Raw genomic sequence first — 23,057 nt, forward strand, 5'->3', positions numbered from 1 at the left:
AAAAATCAAATTGTAACCAAGAAGACATCAGCAACAACCAGTCCTTATGCCTATTTTCTCATCCCTACAAAATCTTAATAAGCTTAACATTGTAACGCATCAAACGACATACTTGGTAAGATATGAGAAGATAAGAAGCAGATATTTGAAGATACTTTTCTATAGTAGAACACATTTTCATAGACTCATATTTGAATGAGATGTTTAGAAAAGAAGATATTGTTAGCTAAAGAGCTACTAAGAGGTGGCATGCACAATGGAAAAGAGCAATGGATATGAAGTCAGAGGACCTGTATTCAAATCCTACCTCTATTATTTACTACCTTGTATAGGTCACTCAAACTCTCTCTGCCTCAGTTTTCTCATTTGTTAAATAATGGAGTTGGAGTTGATGATCTTTAAGGCTCCTTCCAGGTTTAAAATAGAATTCTTTGCTAAGCCCTGTCCCAAAAACCATTGGTATGGGACTCTTTTCTCACCGGCAGAAATGAATACCTTTCCCTTTGTGAGGAGTGGGGTAGAGTTGGGGAGAGTAGACCTCCAGTCTTCTTAAGTCCTTTTTCAGGACTCTTCCAACGTGAAGTATGCTTTGGGATTCCTCAGCTTTCAAGACTCATCAAGCATTGAGTCACTTTGGGTGCTTCTGGCTTCTAGCTTTGAAAAGGAAGATGGAAGAAGCCAACCCCACTTCAGGTTGCTGAAGGAAAATACTCTTGGAAGACGCGAGAAGAGCTGGCAGTCTCCATCATATCCTTGTCTCCAGTTGGCTACACTAAAGACTTTGGGGTGTTTCCTTTTCAGCGAGATCAATGTCTGTCTCTTGGTTGAATTGAATTATCTTACTCTCAATAGAACACCTTCACCTGGTATTATCCTCCTATGTATGCCTTCTCTGATTTCTATCTTGCTTCTGGTTGGGATAAATGGGTTTTCTTTGCTATTTGCTATTTATGCTCATTATGGAACTGATTTTTGGTGAATAAAGGGTCAAGGCTTTGATATAAAGCCTGGAGTCCTCTTTCTCCCCAATAATAATGACAAAATAATCAGAAGTTAGATTTGACCTGATCACACCCCCTAGAATAATAATATTCAAGGGAATATATAGGTAAAATTTTAGCCCAGTACCCTTTCTCTCTGCAGAGAGCAGAGTTGTCTTCAGCTCCAACTTCTTGCATTCCCACCTGGCAGGAATGAAAGTCTCCCTTGAAGAATGGTGGGGGAGATGTTTATTCTGCCTCCCTTGGAGCTACACTCTTACAGCCCTCACCACAGATGGGCCTCCCTTCACAGGTTTCCTTCCTTGCACTCTAAAGTGTCTGTAGGATCCTTTAAAGGATCCTTTATAGATCCAAGGATCTGTAAAGGTGGGGAGGAGGGGGTGGGGATGGACTAAACAGCTTCCGTGATCCTTTTCAGTTCTTAATCTATGAGCTGATCATCTATTGTTTATTCTCTACCTTCTCCTTCTCCCCAAAAGAGCATTTGACTGCAAGACAAAATACAGCCTCGAAGGCTCTTTAAAAGTGTCTAGTTTTCGATAATGTTAGAAAAGTTCCTGCTTTGAATCAAGGACTATCACTTGCATGGTTTAGTAGGCAAAAGCTCTAGAAAGACAGTGTGGAGTAGGGCAGAGAATGGGGCACCTGGAATCAGGAAAACTTGCATTCAAATCTGATCTCAGACATTTACTCTGAGACGCTGAGCAAGTCAAATACCCTGGCTAAATCTGAGTTTCTATAGCTCATAAGGTGGGGATAATAAAAGCACCAACCTTACAGTGTTACTGAGAGGAGTAATAAGATAATGAATGAAAAGCCCTTTGTAAATCTTAGAGTATTGTCAGTTGTTATTATTATTAGATGGAGATTTCAAATTTTTGATGCTGAAGAGATGGTGTCATGATTTGCTGGGTCAGAAAAGGAGAGGGTGAGGAGCCCCCATGATCACAGTGAGGCTCATCCTAAGATGTGAGTCTATTCCAGATTTCCACTTCAGGCTTCTCCAGGGCCCATCAGAACTTGTCTGCTGCTGCGTGGTCTTTGAGATTCTGGGGTCACCTTTGGAACATGTCAAGGTAGCAGACCAGGACTTGTATGAAGTTCAATAAATATTTAACAGCTAGGCTGGAGTCAGGAAGACCTGAGTTCAAATGTGACCTCAGACACTTAGTAGCTCTGTGACCCTGGGCAAGTCATTTAACCTTGTTGACATCAATTTCTTCATCTATAAAATGAGCTGGAGGAGGAAATAGCAAACAGTTCCAATATCTTTGCCAAGAAAACCCCAAATGGGATCACGAAGAATCAGGCATGACTGAATAACAATAATAAATATTGGAGTTAAATAAATGTAATAATAGCTAGTATCTATAAATAGCTTTATAAAGATCTTATTTGAACAACTTCATGAGATGAGTGTTTGCACAGACCTGTTGTACCTCTCTCTTGTTCAAAAACCTTTGCTGACTCCCCTTTGCCTAGCATCAAATATAGACTTCCTAGTCTGGCATTTAAGACTTTCTATAGTTTGATTCTGACCTACCTTTATAAGCATATTTCATAGTATCTCTTTCAATCCTTCCTATGTTCTAGACACACCAGACTCTACAGTCTTCCTGGATCTCATTTTGTCATGTCCTACCTCTGAATCCTTGTACATTCTGTCCACCATACCTGGAATGGATTCCCCACCTCCCCCCCATCCCAAATCTCCACCTGTTGATGTTTTTGTTAGACAGGGTTATTAGTAACCCTGTTATTAAGTAGATTGCTAAGTGTGGTAATCTACCATTCAGTGTATTAGAGGAATGCTATAGCGATACTTTAACCTAGATTTTAGCAAAGCTTAGGCAATTCTTTAGGAGAAGATGGAGAGATACAGGCTAGAACATGGTCTATTTTGGAGCTAGTTGAACAGAATTAAACATTAGTGTTATCACCTTGGAAGGTCTCTAAAGAAGTGCTGCCAAGATTTAGGCTTGACCCTGTGCTATTTAACTATTTTTTTAATCAATGACTTAGATCAATTCATAGATGGCATGCTTGCCAAATTTGCAAAAAACAGGTTGCTATCAGCTAATATGTTCAATGACAGAGTCAGGATACAAAAAGATCTCAACATCTTGGCATTTAGGGACAAATCAAATAAGATGAAATTTACTGTATAAAATCTCATACTTTAGCTTAAAAGTCAACTTCAGAAACCCAAGATGGAGGAAATGTGGAAACTCATGACTCTGAACCCTCCAAGCTCTAGCTTTCCGTGGGATGGATCTAATCTTGCAGGCTTACCCAAAGAAAATACTTTTTCCTTTGGTTCATCACGCCTATACCCAGAGTCCCCTCTAGGAAATCTCAGCATATAATACTTGTCAAGTTTTCCACGTATATGAGTCAAAGGGCCCCCAAATACCCTCACAAGCACTCAAGGTAACAATGCTTATATCAGGTACAGGACAGCCTTTATTCCACCATATAGAGAATGCAAGAATGTATGATAAAACATAATAGGCCATAAACAATGTAACAGAACATATAAAAGATTCACAGTAGAGTATAAATAGTCTGTCCAAGTCTTCTTACTATCTGATGAGTCCCACCTTCTGTAGGATCCTAAATAATAATTACTGAGTAATAATTACATAATAATACTACTACCTTGTGATTTGAATTCTCCTTAAAAGAGAAATGAACTGGAGGCTTGCTGGGAGCAACAGGCTGGCCGGACTGTGATTAACTTTGACCTCACAGAGACTCAAACAACTGTCTAACCTTATGGTAATATTCTTATAATTTGGCTTTCTTTGAAAAGTAAATACCTCTAGGGCTTCTAAACAGTCAAACTCTCTCTGTGAGAATCATACCATTTAGATAACTTATTAGTCAGCCAATAACTATTCATTAAGTGCTTACTATGTGTTAGGTGCTGGGAATGCAGAGAAATGTAAAAGACAGTCCCTCCTCTCAAGGAGCTCACAGTCTGATTGTGACAGACAACATGCAAACAAGTATGTGTAGGATAAATTGGAGATAAACAACAGAGGGAAGGCACTAGAATTAAAGGGGATCAGGAAAGCCTTCCTGTAGAAGGTGGGATTTTAGCTGGGACTTGAAGGAAGGCAGGGGCACCAGGAGACAGAGATGAGGAGAGAGAGCATGCCAAGCATGGAGGACAGCTAGGGAAAAAGCATTGATTTGGGAGCTTGTGTCTTGTTGGAGGAACAGTTAAGAGGCCAATGTTAGTGGATTGTTTTGAATAGCAAGCTGATGATAATAGTTGAGTTTAAAATCTAAGTCCTTTGCTCTGCCATCCTGTTGGCCTGGGGGACATGTGGGCAATATTCTTCTCTTGCCAAGAGGTGCACTACTGAAGATAACTCCCTTCCCTCAATAAGAAACTATTCTCTGAACCTGTGAATTTGGGGCTGTTCACATGGTCATGCCTGAGGCTAATGCTTCCTGGAACATCTTGTTAGAAGTTTGGATTCTGAAGGTGATGCAAAAAAAAATAGCAATAAAAAACACTATATAGAAAAGAAATCTAGATTCTGAAATTTATGCTGCTCAGGAAATCCTAAGGGTTGGGAACTCTCATCTTGGACCACATAATACCCCTCCTCTAGGCTACCACGTCATTGGGAACATATGCCCCTATGTTACTGCTACTATAAGAGTGGGTTACAGTCAGGCATCTACTGGACCCAGCTTAGACCAGATCACAAGGGCTGATTGGTTTTGATTTATCGTTTTGTTGGTTGTTTAGATTTAAGAAAATGTTAACTATGAAGATTAAACTTAAAAGTGTATTGTGTGTGCATGTGTTTTTAATTTCTTTTTTTCCTGGAGAGCCAATTATTAAACATTTATCAGCATATCCCTGGTATTAGCACACACAAAAATGACATTTAGAGGTATTAACCTACCTTAGGAGAGGAGGGAGGATATGATGATGTCTAAAACAGTGCAGCAGCTGCAGCAGGGTTCATTCTGGGCAGCACCACTGCTCCAGCTGCTCTTATCTCTTGGGCCCAGAGACCACCATCACTGGAGCTTTTGGCCAGGTGGTTAGTTACCTATCTTTGACAGAATATGACTGCCAGTGCTTTGTTCTTACGTCTGCTTTGCTCTTAGGGATTCTCTGGAATAAAGGAGGCAAATAAAGAGAAAAAACAGGTATATTGGACTTCCTTTTATAGACCAGCATGAAGGGTGGTTCTTCCTACAACAACACAAATTAACCAATTTATCTTGGAGAATAATATCCATTTATGAAACATCCTTTGGGAAGCACAAAGGGGCATGCCTCATGAAGAGCCATCTTGAGTTAGAGGTATAAGTATTGTTTTGCTTGACTCCAGAATGCAGAATTAGTAGCAATGCATAAAAGAAATTGAAGAGAGGCAGATTTGAGCTTGAAGAAGGGAAATCTTCTAACAAATAGAGCTATACAAAAGTGGAATGATCTGCTTCCTGAGAGGCTGCCTCCATAGTGAGATGCTATCCAAATTTCCCACTTAAAGCTCACCTCCCCATATACTCAAGTTGATCAGGAAATTCCCATGACCCACCTTTACTTGTGGCTAGATCATCTCAAAAATATCTTTGGATTTTAATGGTCTCTGAGGTGAATATGAGTTGACCTGGGGGCCAAAGGAGAGAATGTTATCTTAAGCTGCATTGAGAGAGGTGTGGTACCTGGGTCTGGACAGTTGTGTACTCTGTCCTTCTCAGACAACATTTGGAGTACTATGGTCAATTCTGGGCATTGTATTGTATTTATTTTTATTATTTTAAGTAATATTTTATTTTTCCCCAATTCTACGTAAAAACCAATTTTAAACATTTTTAAAAAGTTTTGAGTTCCAAATTCTGTCTCTCTCTCCTTCCCCTTCCCCTTTCCTGAGATGGTAAGCAATCTGATATAGTTTATATATGCAATCATGTACAATATTTCCACATTAGTAATTTTGTGTAAGGAGACAAACAAAAAAAGAAAAAGAAAATAAAGAAAGTGAAAAATAGTATGCTTTAGTCTGTATTCAGATAACATGAGCTTTATCTCTGGAGGTGGATAGCATTTTTCATCATGAGTTCTGTGGGACTATCTTGGATCATTGTATTGCTGAGAATAGGTAAGTCATTCATAGTTCTTCATCATACCATATTGCTGTTATTGTGTCCAGTGTTCTCCTGGTTCTGTTCACATCACTTTGTATCAGTTCAGGTAAGTCTTTCCAAGTTTTTTTGAAATCATCCTGCTTGTCACTTCTTATAGCACAATAGTATTCCTTTTCAATCATATACCACAACTTGTTCATCCATTCCCCAATTGATGGGGATCCTTTCAATTTCCAATTCTTAGCTTGGGCATTATTTTTTGGACAGATGTGAGTAAACTGGAGTGCCCAGAAAAGGAAGATAAGAAGGGTGAAGAACTTTCCTTCCAGCTCTAAGTCCATGATCCTATGGTCTTCTGTTTTTGATAATTAGTTGAAAGAACTAGGGGTGGGTGTTTGATGCAGAGAAGAAAAAACATGGGGCATATATGATAATTCTTCAAAAGTATTTGAAGGGCTGTTATGAACAGAGGGATGAGAATTGTTTTTCTTGACTCCAGAATGCAGAACCAGGAGCTGTGCCCAGAAGCAGTTCCAGTGAGGCAGATTTGGGCCTGAAGGAAGGAAACCAATAGAGCTATGCAAAAGTGGAATGAGTCCTTTCATACTCTGAGATTGTGATAGTGGGAGGCTTCTACTCAGAACCCTGGTATTGGTTCCTCCATGAAAATGAACTTTTCTTCCTTCAGTCTCTCTGGCCCCTCTGTTTGATTTCTCTCATGTACTTTGTTGTCTTCTAAATTGTGTTATTGTTATTTGTGGGCATGTCTCATATACTCAGGGGGTGCTGGAACTGCTTGAATCAACTACTGTTCAATTTTCATTGTGAGCATTTACACCCCAGAAATCAGCAAATGCTACAATTCGGGGCTCATTTTATTGTTTTGTTGGTTGTCTAGACCAGTGCTTCTTAAATTGTGGGTCCTGACCCCATATGAGGGTACCTAACTGAATGTGGGGGTTGCAAAAAATGTGGCAACAGTAGAAGGTTTCTGAACATGCAACAACCAAAAGTTAATTCAAAATCAAACTCGTAATGAATCTGAGGTGTTTCTGGCAGCACTTTGCCTGTGTTGTGTCCTGCAACTTCACTGCAGCCTTGGTTCTGACAATAAAGCACGAACACTTTGCACTGTGCCTGGTGTCAAGCTGTGCAATGCCAACAAGTGCTGCCAGAAACACCTCGGCTCAGATTTGAGACTATTGTAAGTTATGAACTGCAGCATTTTTACTGTACATATGAAATTGTTAAATGAATTTTGGCTTGGGATTAGAACAGAATTTCCAACAATTTCTGAAATGGCCCCAAAGATACTTCTGCCATTTTGTGCTCTGTATTTATGCAAAGCAGCGTTCTCAGAATTGATGATTATCAAATCAAAATATTGACCAACTCTGAAAAACAATGAAGATGCTCTATGACCTACGCTATCAAATATTCCACCAAGATTTAATTCTTTATGTAAGAATAAACAAGCACATCCATCTCATTAGTATGCAAATTTGCTTTATACATGGTAAAATTATATGTATACAAAAGAATTGTTTTAAAATAAATTTCTTTATAATTTATTATCAGTAAATGTTTGATTTGTATTCCTATTTTATATACCTATATACCTGAGGTTGTATAAAAATTTCTCATGTTAAAAAGTGTCATGAAAAAGTTTAAGAAGCCCTGGTCTAGAAGAAAAGGTCTTAAGAAAGCAATGGGGAAAAATGTTAAAATGGAGATTAAAGTTAAAAGTGTGTCCTACCTGTATACATTTATTATTTGAATATATATTATAGAACATTTTATACCATTTTATATCATTTTAAATTTCAACCAGACCCAGTGTTTTAACAACCCAGCTAGCAGCTTCCGCGGGGGCGTAAGATCCCTCCCCCACAGCCAGCACCCAGGGGGCTGCCGGGATGCTGGGAAAGCACAGGTTCTTTTTATCTGCTTAAACAAGGAAAGCACGGTGAAGGGGTTGACCAGCTTACTTTAATCCAGCATTCAGTTAGCATACAGACAACAATCATTTAGTTCAGGGGAAAACGCCAGCATTCAGTTAGCATTCAGTTAGTTCAGGGGAGCATACAGACAAGCATCAAGAGACAGACCAAATACAGATTCATCGACTTACTTCAGGGGAAAAAACCAGCACCCTGAGGTTCAAAACATTCATTTAGTTCGGGGGAAAAAACAAACCAGCACCCCGAACCTCAAAACCAAAATACAAACAAATTACAAATATCAACAGACAGACCCAATGCAATTCATAGTTACCAACATCTGGGCTTGGCCCGAGAGCAAGGGCTGGCCAGAGTCACGCTCCTCATTGCTCCCACACCAACCGGAAAAGGAAAGAGAGAGCTTCAAGCTGTCCTCTCCCCTCTTATAGAGTTTTTGACATCATCAAGTGCCGCCTGAATGACCAGGGCCGATTGGTTCTTGACTTGGCCCCTCCCCCTAGCGTAGACGTTAACACCTCCCCTCAGCCAACCCCATGACTCATCACACAGGAAGTCTTCTGCTTCCTGACATGCTCTCTGGGCTTCCTGCCCCGGAAGAGCAAGCCACAGCATCCAGAGGCTCAATGAGATAAGCTGAGTCATTCAAAGAAAACAAAGGCCACTCTGGTTACACCCAGAGCCTGAATTAACGAGTAACTGGAAGAAGATCCAGGACCTGGACTTCTTTGTTCTCTAAAAGTTTGCTCAGGAAATACCCTTACCTCTGTCAACAAGGCCAGATCAGACTGACCTAAGGACATCTTTTCCCCTGTTAGCCATTAAGGGATGCCACCCTAATCCTGAGAAGACCACCTCACTTAATATTCTACGGGTATATACTTTAACTGACCTTTGTCAACACTCTTGTCTTTACAAACCTATTCCATTAAGGAAAAGCCTCTTCTTGTATCATGGTTAAACATACATGGGGGTCATAAAAGTGAGGTAACACAGGCTTGCTGGGTCTGCTAAAATAACGTATATAAGTTTTCTCATTTCTTTGTTCAGACAGCCAGAGCTTATGCTCTGACTCCTTGTATGTACAAGTAAGCTAGCCTGGCTATGCTTTAAGGGAACATAATAAACAACACGGATTTTTCTATCACCTAGCTTGTTTGCCTTCTTCAACCAAACTTTCAGGTTTAACAATATGTATATATATATATCTTTATATATCTCTATATATCTATATCTATATATATGCGTGTGTGTGTGTGTGTGTGTGTGTGTGTGTGTGAAACAAAAGAAGGAATTCTGTTTCCACAGGATTAACACTACTCCCAGCTTTGTAGGAGTGTTAACAGGATGTAAGTCAGAGGTGACTGTTTCTAATCAGAGTTATGACCTAGCAGAACCAGGCTTCTGATCAGGTAAACGGTCAGAAGCTTGTATGCATACTTAATAAGCTGTTTAATATTATCTAACACACCCCCAGGGTGGAGCAAGCTAATTTAAATACGCATGTGATGCATGACAAGGGAGGTGGAAACACATCTAGGTGAAAGACATGAAATAGGTGGTTCAGGAAGTTGCATCCAGCCAATGGGGAACAGGGGGGAAATTTGAATCGGGAACAGGAAATAAATAGCCTTGCATTTGTCTAAGCAAGTGTGCTCTTTTAGGGAGTTACCCATTCGCAATGAATGTAAAATAAAATAAGATCTTTCCTCGCTTCACAACAAGTATTGTTCTTTCTAGAGCGAGCACATTACTCACCTGTATATGTATATATGTACATATATATACACACATATATTTTCCTGCAGAGCCAGTTGTCAATGATTTACCAGTATACCATTCCATATACATACTAAACTTTAAGCATTTTGAGGCAGGAACTATACCATTTAAAAAAAAATCTTTGTAACCTTAGATTTCTCTATCATGCCCCCAAAATCATTTCAAGCCTGGGCCTCACACCTCATCCGTACCCTCCACCCCTGGGATCCTAGGGTTGGAAGGTAGAGAGGAAAACTTCTCCCAGAACTTCCATTGAAGAGAGGGCACCCAGACCAATCATCTCTTCACTTCCCATCCTGTTGTATGTACTCCTTCAGACTTCTCTATCGTGATCCTTGCCCCCTTTTATCTTTCTTTTGTCTATTGTCTTTTCTCATTAGATTTTTGACTCCTTGAGATCAGGGACTATCTTTCTTCTTCATATTTCTATCTGTAGTGCTTAGCATGGTGCCTGGAACATAGTAGGTACTTAATACCTGTTAGTTCACTGATTGATCTAGAAGGTAGCAGAGTGTACTGTATACAATAGGTGCTTAATAAATATTTGTAGAATTGGATTTAACTACCACCATAGTATACATGAGGAAATGGAAGGGAAGAAAAAATAAGGGACTTGCTCAAGGTGATACAAGAATTAAATAGAGGAGCTAGGACTTGAACCCATGTCTCTTAACAAAATCTGGTGCTCTCTCATTGATCTTAAATGGCAACATGGGGTCCTTTCAGCTCAACCTCTCTACTTCTTTTAATGGTATTCTTTTAGGCTTCCGGGCTAGAAGAGTTAGAATGATCACTGACTCCTCCTTCTCTCCTCTGTTTCTGATCTACTAGCAAAGCTTGTGTTTTCCATCTCTTGACTTTTTCATATCTTTACTGCCATCATCCTAATCTACATATGTGCTCATCACCTTACATATAGCTTACTGCAAGTGCCTCCAAACTGATCTTCCTGCTGCCAATCTTTCCTTTTTCCTATTTTGCATACTGGGCAGTTAGGTGGTGTGGTGGATAGAGCGCTGTGCCTGGAGTCAGGAAGACCTGAGTTCAAATCTGACCTTAGATACTTATTAGTTGCGTGACTCTGGGCAAGTCATTTAACCCTGTTTGCCTCAGTTTCTTTGTCTGTAAAATAAGCTGGAGAAGGAAATGACAAACTATTCCAATGTCTTTGCAAAGAAAACCCCAAATGGGGTCAGGAAGAGTTGAATATGACTGAAGTGATTGCACAATAGCAAACAAAAATCTTGCATGCTGCTGAATTCATTTTTTTAAAAAAGTGCTGCTTTTGTCAGGTCCCTTCCCTGCCCAAGAATGTATCAGAGCTTTGTCTTAACTATAATGTCAAGTTCAAACTCTTCTGGCTGTCCCGGTTCTTTGTAATTTGGCCCCACTTACTTAGTCATCCTCATTTTCCATTTCTCCCATTACATGCTCTCCATGCTTCTCAAGCAGATTTATTCACTGTGCCTAGAACAGGCTGTGCTCACTCATGTCTTTGGTCATGCTGTTTTCTCTACCTGGATTGTCCTCTCTTCTACCCCCTTCTTGTGGAAATCCTACTGGGAATGATTATGACAAACATTTATGGGGCAGCTAGGTGGTGCAGTGGATAGAGCACCAGCCTGGAGTCAGGAGGACCTGAGTTCAAATCTAGCCTCGGACCTTTGACACTTATTAGCTGTGTGACCCTGTGCAAGTCACTTAACCCTGGTTGCCTTGCAAAAAAAAAACCCCATTTATGTGGTGCTTTAAAGTTTGCTTTGTACATACATTTGAGCCTCATAACAATCCTGTGAAGTAGGCACTGAAGGTATTATCAGCCTTGTTTTTAGATAAGAGGCACATAAAGCTTAGCAATCATGTTATTAGTTAAGTGTTAGAAGCAGAATTTGAACCCAGGGCTTTCTGATGCTAAGCTTGGCCCTCTTTCGCGTATGACATTTTCAGTCAGCACAGCTCTTGGAATCACATAGATTTAGACCCAAGAGGGGCCTCAAGGGCATTTCATCCAACTCCTTCATTTTACAATCCAAACTGAGGCCTAGGGAGATTAAACGACTCGTCTACAGTCACACAAGTGGGAGACAGCACATCTGAAATTTGAACCCAGATCCTCTGACTCAAGAATCAGTGTTCTTTGCACTATAACACACTGTACTTTCTTCCTGTTTGCCTACCATCTCAAACTCAGCATCATACAACTCAACACAATTGTGCCAGGCGTGCTAATTTAATCACCGAGATTGGATCATTAGCAAGCTCTCTGGGAGTATAGACTATGTCTTCAGTGTGCCCTTGGAAGCACCTACTACAGCACCGGGCACATTGTAAGTGTCTGACAGGGACATGTTGGTTGGTGGATTGGCTAACTAGGGCACTGAATGCCCTGCCAAGGTCCCTCTCAGCCACGTGACTCTAAGTTAAAGCTCAAACTTCAGCAGATCTGCTAGGAGACAGCACATAGATAAATCTTAAGGTTTTATGAATGGGAGTGGAAAATGGAGGGTAGCCAAAGACAGCAGCTGTGCTATTCTCTAGGACCACGCAATGTGAAAAATCTTTTTTATGGAATGGGGTTTTGAGGTTGTCTGCAATGAAGTAAATGTACTGCCGATCTCCACTGGCATCCCCCCTCCAATTCATATGTTTTCTGGGAGTAGTCTTTTTTTTTTCTTTAGCCCTACACCAACTATTTTAACAACATAGACACAGAAAATGATTGGCCAGCCTCTTCCTATTGATCAGCTACTTGGATTGGAAAGGATAGAGTGGAGGAAGAAAGAATGAAAGGATGTGTATGTGAGAGAGGGTATTCAAAGCAGGCCTGCTGTGAGTGTATCCTGGCTTTAATGGCTGCAGGCTTTAGCCAGCAGTGTCAAAACATCTCATGGAACCTAGAACTCTAAGAAAGTTACTGTCAGGATAGGCCTTACTCATAGGCTGGTATGATTATTGTATAGGGGATTTGAAAGGTGATCACCTGCACAAAATGATCTCCTTTAGGAACCTGAAATCTCTTGCTTTAGAGCCACTGTTTGGGGTTAAGGAATTTTGGCTCCATAGGTCCCCTGTTAAATGCAAATCAGTCCTATGGTAAGTGTAACAGATATATTGCCCATTGGATCGTGAGCTACTTGAAGACAGGGACTGTCTTTTGCCTCTTTTTATATCCCTGGGGCTTAGCACAGTGGCTAGCACTTAGAAGACATTTAATAAATGTTTATTGATTGTGACTGTGTAATATGTGATTACCATTGATACAACAGTGTACATCAGCTAATTGGCTACTTAACAAGGTCCTGAGGGAAGAGAATAGAGAACAGATATATTCTAATGGAGAAGATGGAGGGTAAAGAGCGTGGAACGCTGACTCAGGAAGAGCAGGCCTAGCTGAAGATTAAGCAGGAACACCTAGCTAGAGTCCAGTTATTTTTAGCATTTCCAAAGAATGAAGGTAATATTTTTTAAAGTTTTATTATTTTTAATTTATGAAATAAAGTAAGCATTTCTATAACATAGTAGAGTTAAAAAAGGATGATTGCACATGAAACTGCAAATCTATTATGTACACCTTGCTATTCCTTTTAAACATATAATAAGGTTATCATGTAGCCTTTTTTACCCTTTTTTTTCTCTCCCTCCCTCCCACCTTAGAGATGGCTGCCATTAGACACAAATATGTGTGTGTATTTATATATGCATATATGTAAAATCATTCTATACATACTTCTATTTATTAATGCTTTCTCTGGATGCAGATAGCGTCTTCTTCATAGGTCCTTTGTAGTTAATTTGGGTATTTATAACAGTCACAATGACGTAGTTGTTCAAAGTTGCTCTTAAAACTTAATTGTTCTTCTTAATATTTTTTTCCCTAAATTTTTTTTCTTGGGGGCCAATAATTTAAGCCTGTGCTTCTTTTTAGGTGTTGGTGTGAGTATTAAAATATATTTGGGAATGCTGGGGATGTTGACCTAAGATGGTAGCAATAGAGGAAGATGATAGGAGATCACTAGGGCTTTACTCTTTATTTCAATACTTTAAGGATCTGTGATTTCACCAGTGGGGATTTTCCTTCCATCTATGCAGATCACAACTATGCCTTAGTGTATGGTCTGGAGGGATTTCTGTAGGTAGAACAGACTACACAAGCAGGACCTAGGAGCAAATGAAAGTGTAGTAGCCCAGTATAGGAAATGTAAGAACACAAATCAGTCGGAGGAGGGCCTATTGGGAAAGCATTTTGGCAGAAAATAGGTTAAGACTAGCATATTTTACCCCTTACTATCGGTTCTAAATGGATGAGCAACTGAAATGCAGGCTACACCATAAAATACAAGAAAATGTGAAGGAATACTTTTCATAATTGTACTTAGGGGAAAATTTTTTTTATGAACAAACAAAAGAAGATCATAAAACATAAAATAGATCATTGTGATCCCATGAAATTAAAAAGTATATGCATGACCATAATAAATGCAATTAGAATAAGAAGAATCACTATCAAGTAGCAAATTGTTTGGTCAAACATCTCTAAAAGAAGTCTGATAACCAAGATAAGTAGGAAATTAACACAAATATATGACTAAGAGAAATTCTCAAAAAAATCAAAGTATAAACAATTTTCTTTTCCCTTTTTCTCAATTACATGTAAAATAAAAACTTTAACACCTGCTTTTAAAAAAAATTGAATTCCAAATTTTCTCCCTCCATCTCTTTATCACTCCTTGATAAGGCAAGTAATTTGATAAAGATTATACATATGCAGTCATGAAAAACATTTCCATTCTAGCCATGTTGCAAAAGAAAATGCAGACAAAAAAACCCCCAAGAAAAATAAAATAAAAAAGTATGCTTTAATCTGTATCAGGACTCCATCAGTTCTTTCACTGGAGGTGGATAACATTTTTCATCGAAGCCCTTCAGAATTGTCTTGGATGCTTGTATTGCTGAGAATAGCTAAGTCATTCACAGTTCTTTATCGCACAAAATTGTTGTTACTGTGTACAATATTCTCTCTGTTCACTTTACTTTGCATCAGTTCATGTAAGTCTTCCCAGGTTTTTCTGAAAACATCCTACTCATCATTAATTATAGCACAATAATATTCCATCACAATCATATACAACAATCTATTCAGTCATTCTACAATTGATGAATATCCCCTCAATTTCCAGTTCTTTGCCACCACAAAAAGAAAGGCTGTAAATATTTTTGTACATATAAGTCCTTTTTCTTTCTCTTTGATTTCTTTGGGATACAGATCTAGTAGTGATATTGCTGGGTCAAAGGGTATGTACAGTTTTATAGCCCTTTGGGCATAGTTCCCAATTATTCTCCAGAATGGTTGGATTAGTTCACAATTCCACCAACATTAGTGCATCAGTGTCCCTATTTTTTCACACCCGCTCCAACATTTGTCATTTTCCTTTTCTGTCATATTAGCCAATCTGATGGATGTGAGGTGGTACTTTAGCGTTATTTTAATTTGCATTTTTCATGTGACTATGGAGAATTTTGATTTCTTCTTCTGAAAACTGCCTGTTCATAGCCTTTGCCATTTATCAATTGAGAAATGACTCATATTCTTATATATTTGACTCAGTTCTCTATGTGTTTGAGAAATGAGACATTTATCAGAGAAACTTGCTGTAAAATTTTGCCCTAGTTTCTTGCCTTTTTTTTTTCTAATCTTGCCTGCAAATTCTTTTTAATGTCACATAATCAAAATTACCTATTTTACTTCCCATGATCTTCTCTACCTCTTGTTTGGTCATAAACTCTTTACTTATGCTTAGATCTGTCAGGTAATTTTTTTCTGTGATCTCCTAATTTGCTTATGATATTACCTTTTATGTCTAAATCATGCACCCATTTTTAGCTTATCTTGGTATATGGTGTGAGATGTTGGTCTATACTTAGTTTCTGCCAAACTACTTTTCTGTTTTCATAGCAATTGTTTTTTGTCAGATAGTGAGTTTTTGCCCCCAAAGCTTGGATCTTTGGTTTTATCAAATACTAGATTGCTCTAATCATTTACCAGTATGGATTGTGTTCCTAATTTATTCCTACTGATCCGCCACTGTTTCTTAGCTAGTACCAGATTGTTTTGATGCTTGCCACTTTGCAATACAACTTAATATTTGGCACTGCCACCTTCCTTTACATTTTTTTTCATTGATCCCCTTGATACTTTTGACTGTCTGTGCTTCCAGATGAATTTTGTTATTGTTTTTTCTAGCTCTATAAAATAACTTTTTAGTAGTTTGCTTGCTATGGCATTGAATAAGTAAATTAATTTAGTTAGAATTATCATTTTTATTATATTGGTTCAGCCTATCTATGAGCAATTAATATTTCTCCAATTGTTTAGCTCTGACTTTGTGTGAAAAGTGATCTGTCATTGTATTCATATTGTTCCTTGAATGTCTTGGCAGGTGGACTCCCAAGTATTTTACATTGTCTACAATTATTTTAAATGGAATTTCTCTATTTCTTCCTGCTTTACTTTGTGGTAATGTATAGAAATGCTGTTGATTTATATGGGTTTATTTTATATCTTGCAATATTGTTGAAGTTGTTTCAACTAGTGTTTTAGTTGATTCTCTAGGATTCTCTACATATGCCATTATACTTCTGCAAAGAAATATAGTTTTGTTTCTTCATTGTGCATTCTAATTCCTTCAATTTCTTTTTCTTCTCTTACTGCTATAGATGGTATTTCTTGTACAATATTGAATAAAAGTGGTGATAATAGACATGCTTCCTTTACTCCTGCTCTTACTGGGAAGGTTTCTAGATGATCCCTATTATAGATAATGTTTGCTGGTTTTAGATAGATATTATTTATCATTTTAAGGAAAGTTCCATTCCATCTTATGTTTTCTGGTGCTTTTAAAAGGAATGAGTATTGTATTTTGTCAAAAGGCTTTTTCTGCATCTATTGATAGTCTTATAATTTTTGTTGTTTTTGTTATTGATATGGCCAATTATGTGTTTAATTTTCCTAATATTGAACAAACTCTGCATTCCTGGTATAAATTCTATCTGGCATGTATGATGTTTGTGATATATTGCTGTAATCTTGCTAGTATTTTATTTAAAAATTTTGTATCAATATTCATTAGAGAAATTGGTCTATAGTATTCTTTCTCTGTTTTCACTCTTCCTGATTTAGAGATCAGCACTATATTTGTGTTGTAAAAGGAGTTTGGTAGGACTCTTTTATGGTCTATTTTTTATAAATAGTTTATATAGTACTGGAATTAATTATTCTTTAAATGTTTGGTAGAATTCACTGGTGAATCCATCTGGTCTTGGGGATTTTTTTCTTAGGGACCTCATCTATGACTTATTCAATTTTTATTTCTGAGGTGGGGTTATTTAAGCATTCTATTCCCTCTTCTTTTAATCTGGGCTATTTATATTTTTTATAAATATTTATCAATTTTACTCAGATGATCAGATTTATTAGCATATAATTGGGCAAAATATTAATTTCCTCTTCATTGGTGGTAAGTTCACCCTTTTCATTTTTAATACTGGTAATTTGGTTTTCTTTCCTTTTAAAAATCAAATTAACCAATGGTTGATGTATTTTATTTTATTTTCCATAAAAACAGCTCCTAGTTTTATTTATACCTTCAATTTTATTAATCTCTCCTTTGAGTTTTAGGATTTCCAATTTGGTTTTTAAATGGGGATTTTTAATTTATTCCTTTTCTAGTTTTTTTTTAAGTTGCATGTCCAATTCATTGATCTGCTCTTTCTCTATTTTACTGATATAAGTGTTTTGAGATATAAAATTTCCTTTAAGTACTTCTTTGGCTGCATTCCATAAATTTTGGTATGTTGTTTCTTTTTTGTCATTCTCACTAATGAAGTTATTTATTGTTTCTATGATTTTTTTCTTTGACCCACTTATTCTTAAGGATTAGATTATTTAGTCTCCAATTAATTTTTAATCTACATTACCACAGCCCTTTATTGAATATGATTTTTATTGCATTATGTTCTAAAAAGGATGCATTCAATATTTCTGCTTTTCTGCATTTGCTTGTGAGTTTTTTATGCCCTAATCCATGGTCAATTTTTGTGTAGGTGTCACGTACAGCTTAGGAAAAAAGATATATTCTTTTCTATTCCCATTCAATTTTCTCCAGAGGTTTATCATATCTAAAAATTTTAAATCATTTTCTAAAATTGTATTCATCTCCTTAACTTCTTTTTTTAAAAGTTTTATGGTTAGACTTAAAAGTTCTTAGAGGGGAAAGTTGAGGTCCCCCACTAGTATAGTTTTATTGTCTATTTTCTTCTATAACTCATTTAATTTTTCCTTTAAGAATTTGGATGCTATGCCATTTGGTGCATATATGACATTATTGATATTACCTCATCGTCTATGGTACCTTTTAGCAAAATGCAGGTTTCTTGATTATCTTTAGTTGTCTATTTTTGCTTTTGCTTTGTCTGAGATCTTGATGCTGCTCTTGCTTTTTTTTCCCCCTCCACCTCAGCTGAGGCACAATAGATTCTGCTCCATCCTCTTATTTATTTATTTGTTTTTGCAAGGCAAATGGGGATAAGTGACTTGCCCAGGGTTACACAGCTAGTAAGTGTCTATATCAGTAAGGCAAAATTCATGACCTCTGAGAGGACCATGGGCATGCCTGAATGGTCCAGAATAGCAAAGTATAATGAATTCTCTAGGTAGAAGGCAGAGGAAGAATAACATTTATTTAGACTCCAAAGGATTAGACTCAAGGACCAATACTCCCAATTTGATATTGTGGCAATAACATTCCCAAACTGATAAGCCCATCTCACTATAGTAACAAGGAGATTATAACAAAATATTATAGCAGGAAACCAAACCACACTTGTGCTTCCCCTCAATGTTAGGGCCTTCCTATAATAAGATGACTCATGAATCCTAACCCCCTGCTCAGCACTCTCTCCTGCAGCTCTGCTGATTCCAAGTTCTGCAACTCCCTCTTGTGCTCAGCACTCTCCTCTCTGCACACTCTAGAAGCTGGCCTTCAGCTTCTGAATCCTGCTGCCCTCTACTCTGCTGCTTCTGGCTCCATTGTGTCCAGTTCTGCTCTCAGTCCTCAGTTTCTTCTCCTGGTCTTCAGTCCCCAGTTTCTGCTGTTTCTAAATTCTATTCTCTCTGTTTATACAGTCCTTAGACATCATCTGATTGACTAGAACTCAGGCACGTACCATTGGCTCTGGTCTTAGCAACTCCCCTTAGGGCCCTGAGTGCTTCACACCTCTCTCAAACTAACAGACTAGTTTGCTAACTAGCCTGAGGCCTTATACCCAATTAGTGAAAGGGTGTGGGCCTGTCCCTAATCAGATCTCCCTTTGTTGGCCCTATCTGAAGTCCCACCTGAAGCCTATTCAATGGGCAGGAAAGATCTTTCACTTGCTGATTGGCTTTACAGTGTCAAGTGTCTGAGGCTGAATTTGAACCGAGGTCCTCCTGATTCCAGGGCTGGTCCTCTATCCACTGAACCCCCTAGCTGCCCCCATCCCCTTATTTTTACTCTGTGTGTCTCTCCATTTCAAGTGCATTCCTTGTAAACAAAACATTGTTGGATTCTGATTTTTAATCCATTCTCCTATTTGCTTTCATTTTCATGTTCATAGTTATGATTACTATTTTCCTACATTTTATCTTTGCCCATTTATCCTTCTATCTCTTCTCCCCCTAAAAAGTCTGTTTTGCTTTGGACCACTACCTCCCTTAATCTGCCCTCCCCTCTCTTAACCCCACTTCTAGTATCCCCTTCTCTACCTACTTCCATGTAGGAAAGATTTATTTCTATACTCAACTGAGTGTGTATGTTATTCCCTCTTTGAGACAATTCTAATCAGAGTAAGATTTGGGCATTATTTGCCACCTTTCCCGCCCCAATTTTCTCCTCCACTGTAAAAGCTCTTCCTTTTGTGCCTCTTTTATGTGAGATAGTTTTCCCCATTCTTCCTCTCCCTTCCCCCTTCTCCTACTTCATCCTTCTTTATCAGTCCTTAATTTTACTTTTTTGAAATTGTCCCATCATAGTCAATTCACAAGTTACAAGTATTATCTTCCCATATAGGAATGTAAACATTTTAACTTTATTAAATCTCTTGTGATTTCTCTTTTATATTTACCTCTTTATGTTTCTCTTGAGTCTTCTGTTTGAATGTCAAATTTTCTATTTGGCTCTGGTCTTTTCATTAGGAATGCTTAAAAATCCACTGTTTCATTAAATATAATTTTTTTCTCTTGAAAGTCTATACTCAGTTTTACTGGGTAGGTTATTCTTGGTTGTAATCCTAGCTCCCTTGCCTTCTAGAATATCATATTCTAAGCCCTCTTGTTCTTCAAAGTGGAAGCTGCTAAATCTTGTGTTATCCTGACTGTTGCTCCATGATATTTGAATTGTTTCTTTCTGGTTTTCTGAAGTATATTCTCTTTGATTTGGAAGCTCTGGAATTTAACTATAATATTCTTGGAATTTTCATTTTGGGATCTCTTTCATGAGGTCATTGGTGGAGTCAGTATTTCAATTTCTATTTTACCTTCTGGTTCTAAGGCAGTTTTCTTTGATAATTTGTTGAAATATGATGTCTAGGCTCTTTTTTTGATCATGACTTTCAGGTAGTTCAATAATTCTTTCCCCAATCTCACTTAATAGTATTTTATTTTTTTCAATTACATGTAAAGATAGTTTTTAACATTCATTTTTATAAGATTTTGAGTTACAAATTTTTCTCCCTTCCTGTCTTCCCTCCCCCCTTCTCAAGACGGCAGGCAATCTGATATAGGTTATACATGTAGAATCATGCTAAACATATTTCCACATTAGTCATGTTGTGTAGTTCAATAATTCTTAAATGATCTCTCCTTGATTTATTTTCAAGGTCAGTTGCTTTTCTAATGAGATATTTCCCATTACTAATTTTTCCTCTACCTCTCTTAATTGGATTTAAAAAATCCTTTTTGAGCTCTTCCAAGAATTCTTGTTTTGTTGTGTTCAATTCACATTCTTTTTCCTTTGAGATTATGCTTGTAGCTGTTTTGACATCATCATCTTCTTCTGAGTTTGTGTCTTAATCTTCCTTGTCACCATAATAACTTTTTAAGGTCAGGTTCTTTTTTTGTTGTTTGCTCATTTTCCCAACCTATTTCTTGACTTTTATCTTCATGTTAAAGTTGGGCTCTGCTTCTGTGGTATAGGGGGCACTGTCCCAAACTTCATGATTTTGATGCTACTGTTTTCAGAGCTAGCTCTTGGGGTCTGTAAGTTTTCAGTGCTTCTAAGGTATCATGATATGAGGAGAAGTGTCCTCGCTGTTCCCTTGGCCCGTGATCTTTTATTTACATAGAAATGGATCTTGTTCTCCTCTAGCTGCAGGTGCTAGTGCTCCTCTTGGCTCTGGAAGTGAGACCAGGTCCCCTTGTCCCTCATGAGTGATCACAAGCACTCTTTTCCACTTGTAAACTATGACCAGAGTTTCTGTTTCCTTGGGACCTCAAGCAGTAGTGCTCCTCTTTGCTTTGGGACTATGAAATGGAACTGCATATGGGACAATGTGACCAGGTCCTAAACCCAGCACCAGGAAACAGACCATTGTAATCTTTTTCTGACCAGTTGTCCAACCCTGCTTACTGTCTGTGGGCTTAGAGTTGCTAAAGCTGTTGCTGTTGTCACTACATTACCTCCAATGCCTGCTACTGGTGTTGCCATGGCTGGCCTGTGCTACGCTCCAGGCTCAACCACCAACCCAGTGGGACACACCTTTTTTTGCAGACCTCCTAAATTGTTTTGAGCCAGAAAATTGTTTCACCTATTTGAGGCATTATTTTAAAGTTGTTTAGAGGGGAATGTGGGAGAGTTCAGATGAGTTCCTGCCTCTACTCTGCCATCTTGGCTCTACCCTACCTCTTCTTGTTATACTTTTAAAGACGTTATTTAACTAGCCTTATGATTTCGTGGGTATAAGGAACTCCTGCTACTGACGGAGATTGGCAATGACTTTACAATTTAAAGTCTCAAGTCTCTGAGGTACCCAAACATTAAATAATTTGCCCAGGGTCATATAGCTAATATGTGTCAGAGGCAGGACTTGAATATGTCTTTCTAGTTCTCAGTTTGGTTCTCTATCTACTAAGCTATGCTTTGTCTCATGCAAAGATGCGAAAAGATAGAAATAGTCAACGTTGCAGAGTCTGAGCGAAAAAAAGGCACACTAATCCATTGTAGGGGGAACTTTGGATTGGTCCAACTGTTCTGGAAAATAATTTGGAATTATGTAAAAAATTAAATTATTCTCATTCTTTGGCTCTAATGATAAATTACTATGCATATACCTTAAAGAGATCAATGATGGAAAGTTTTTTTTCTATATTAAAAATATTCCTAGCAGTGCTTTTAATAATAGAAACCAAAAAATCCTCTAAAAAGAATGCGGATACTAATCAAGTAGAGGACGGCTAAAAAAGCTGTGGTATGTAAATATAATAGTATGTTATTGTCTTATTAGAAATTATAAACATGAGGAATTTAGAGAAACAAGGGAAGACTTACATGAATTCATTATTTGTGTATTCTTGGGCAAGGTGCCTAACTTCCCCAGGCATTTCTTTCCTCAGCTGTAAAAAATGGAGGTTGAACTAGATGGCTTCTAGATCCTTTCCAGCTCTAAATTTAGAGCTAGGTCTACAAACCTATGAATAGATAGAAAACAAATCCAGGAGAATAATATGCACAGTAATGTGAATGAAAGTAATACTAAGTGGCATCTGAACTCAGGTTAAGTGTAATGACTAGCCTTTGAGTCCAAGGACAGATGATAAAATATATTGCCTTCTTAAGTATGATGCGATGGAAGTTGAGGGCTGCTAGGCGATGCCATACTGCACAGAGCGCTGGACCAGGAGTCAGGAAGACTCATCTCCCTGAGTTCAAATCTGGCCTCAGACACTCACTAGCAGTGTGACCCTGGGCAAGTCACTTAACCCTCTTTGCCTCTTCTGTAAAAGGAGCTGGAGAAGGAAATGACAAACCACTCCTGAATCTTTGCCAAGAAAACCCCAAAATGGGGTCACCAAGAGTCAGACACAACTGAAAAATGACTGACCAGTAGCAACAATGGAAATGAAGTACTGGATTTGGAATTAGAGATCTTCCAATCTGGATTCTATCTC

Source organism: Trichosurus vulpecula, chromosome 8 (assembly GCF_011100635.1).
Source record: "Trichosurus vulpecula isolate mTriVul1 chromosome 8, mTriVul1.pri, whole genome shotgun sequence".
Classification (NCBI taxonomy): Eukaryota; Metazoa; Chordata; class Mammalia; order Diprotodontia; family Phalangeridae; genus Trichosurus; species Trichosurus vulpecula.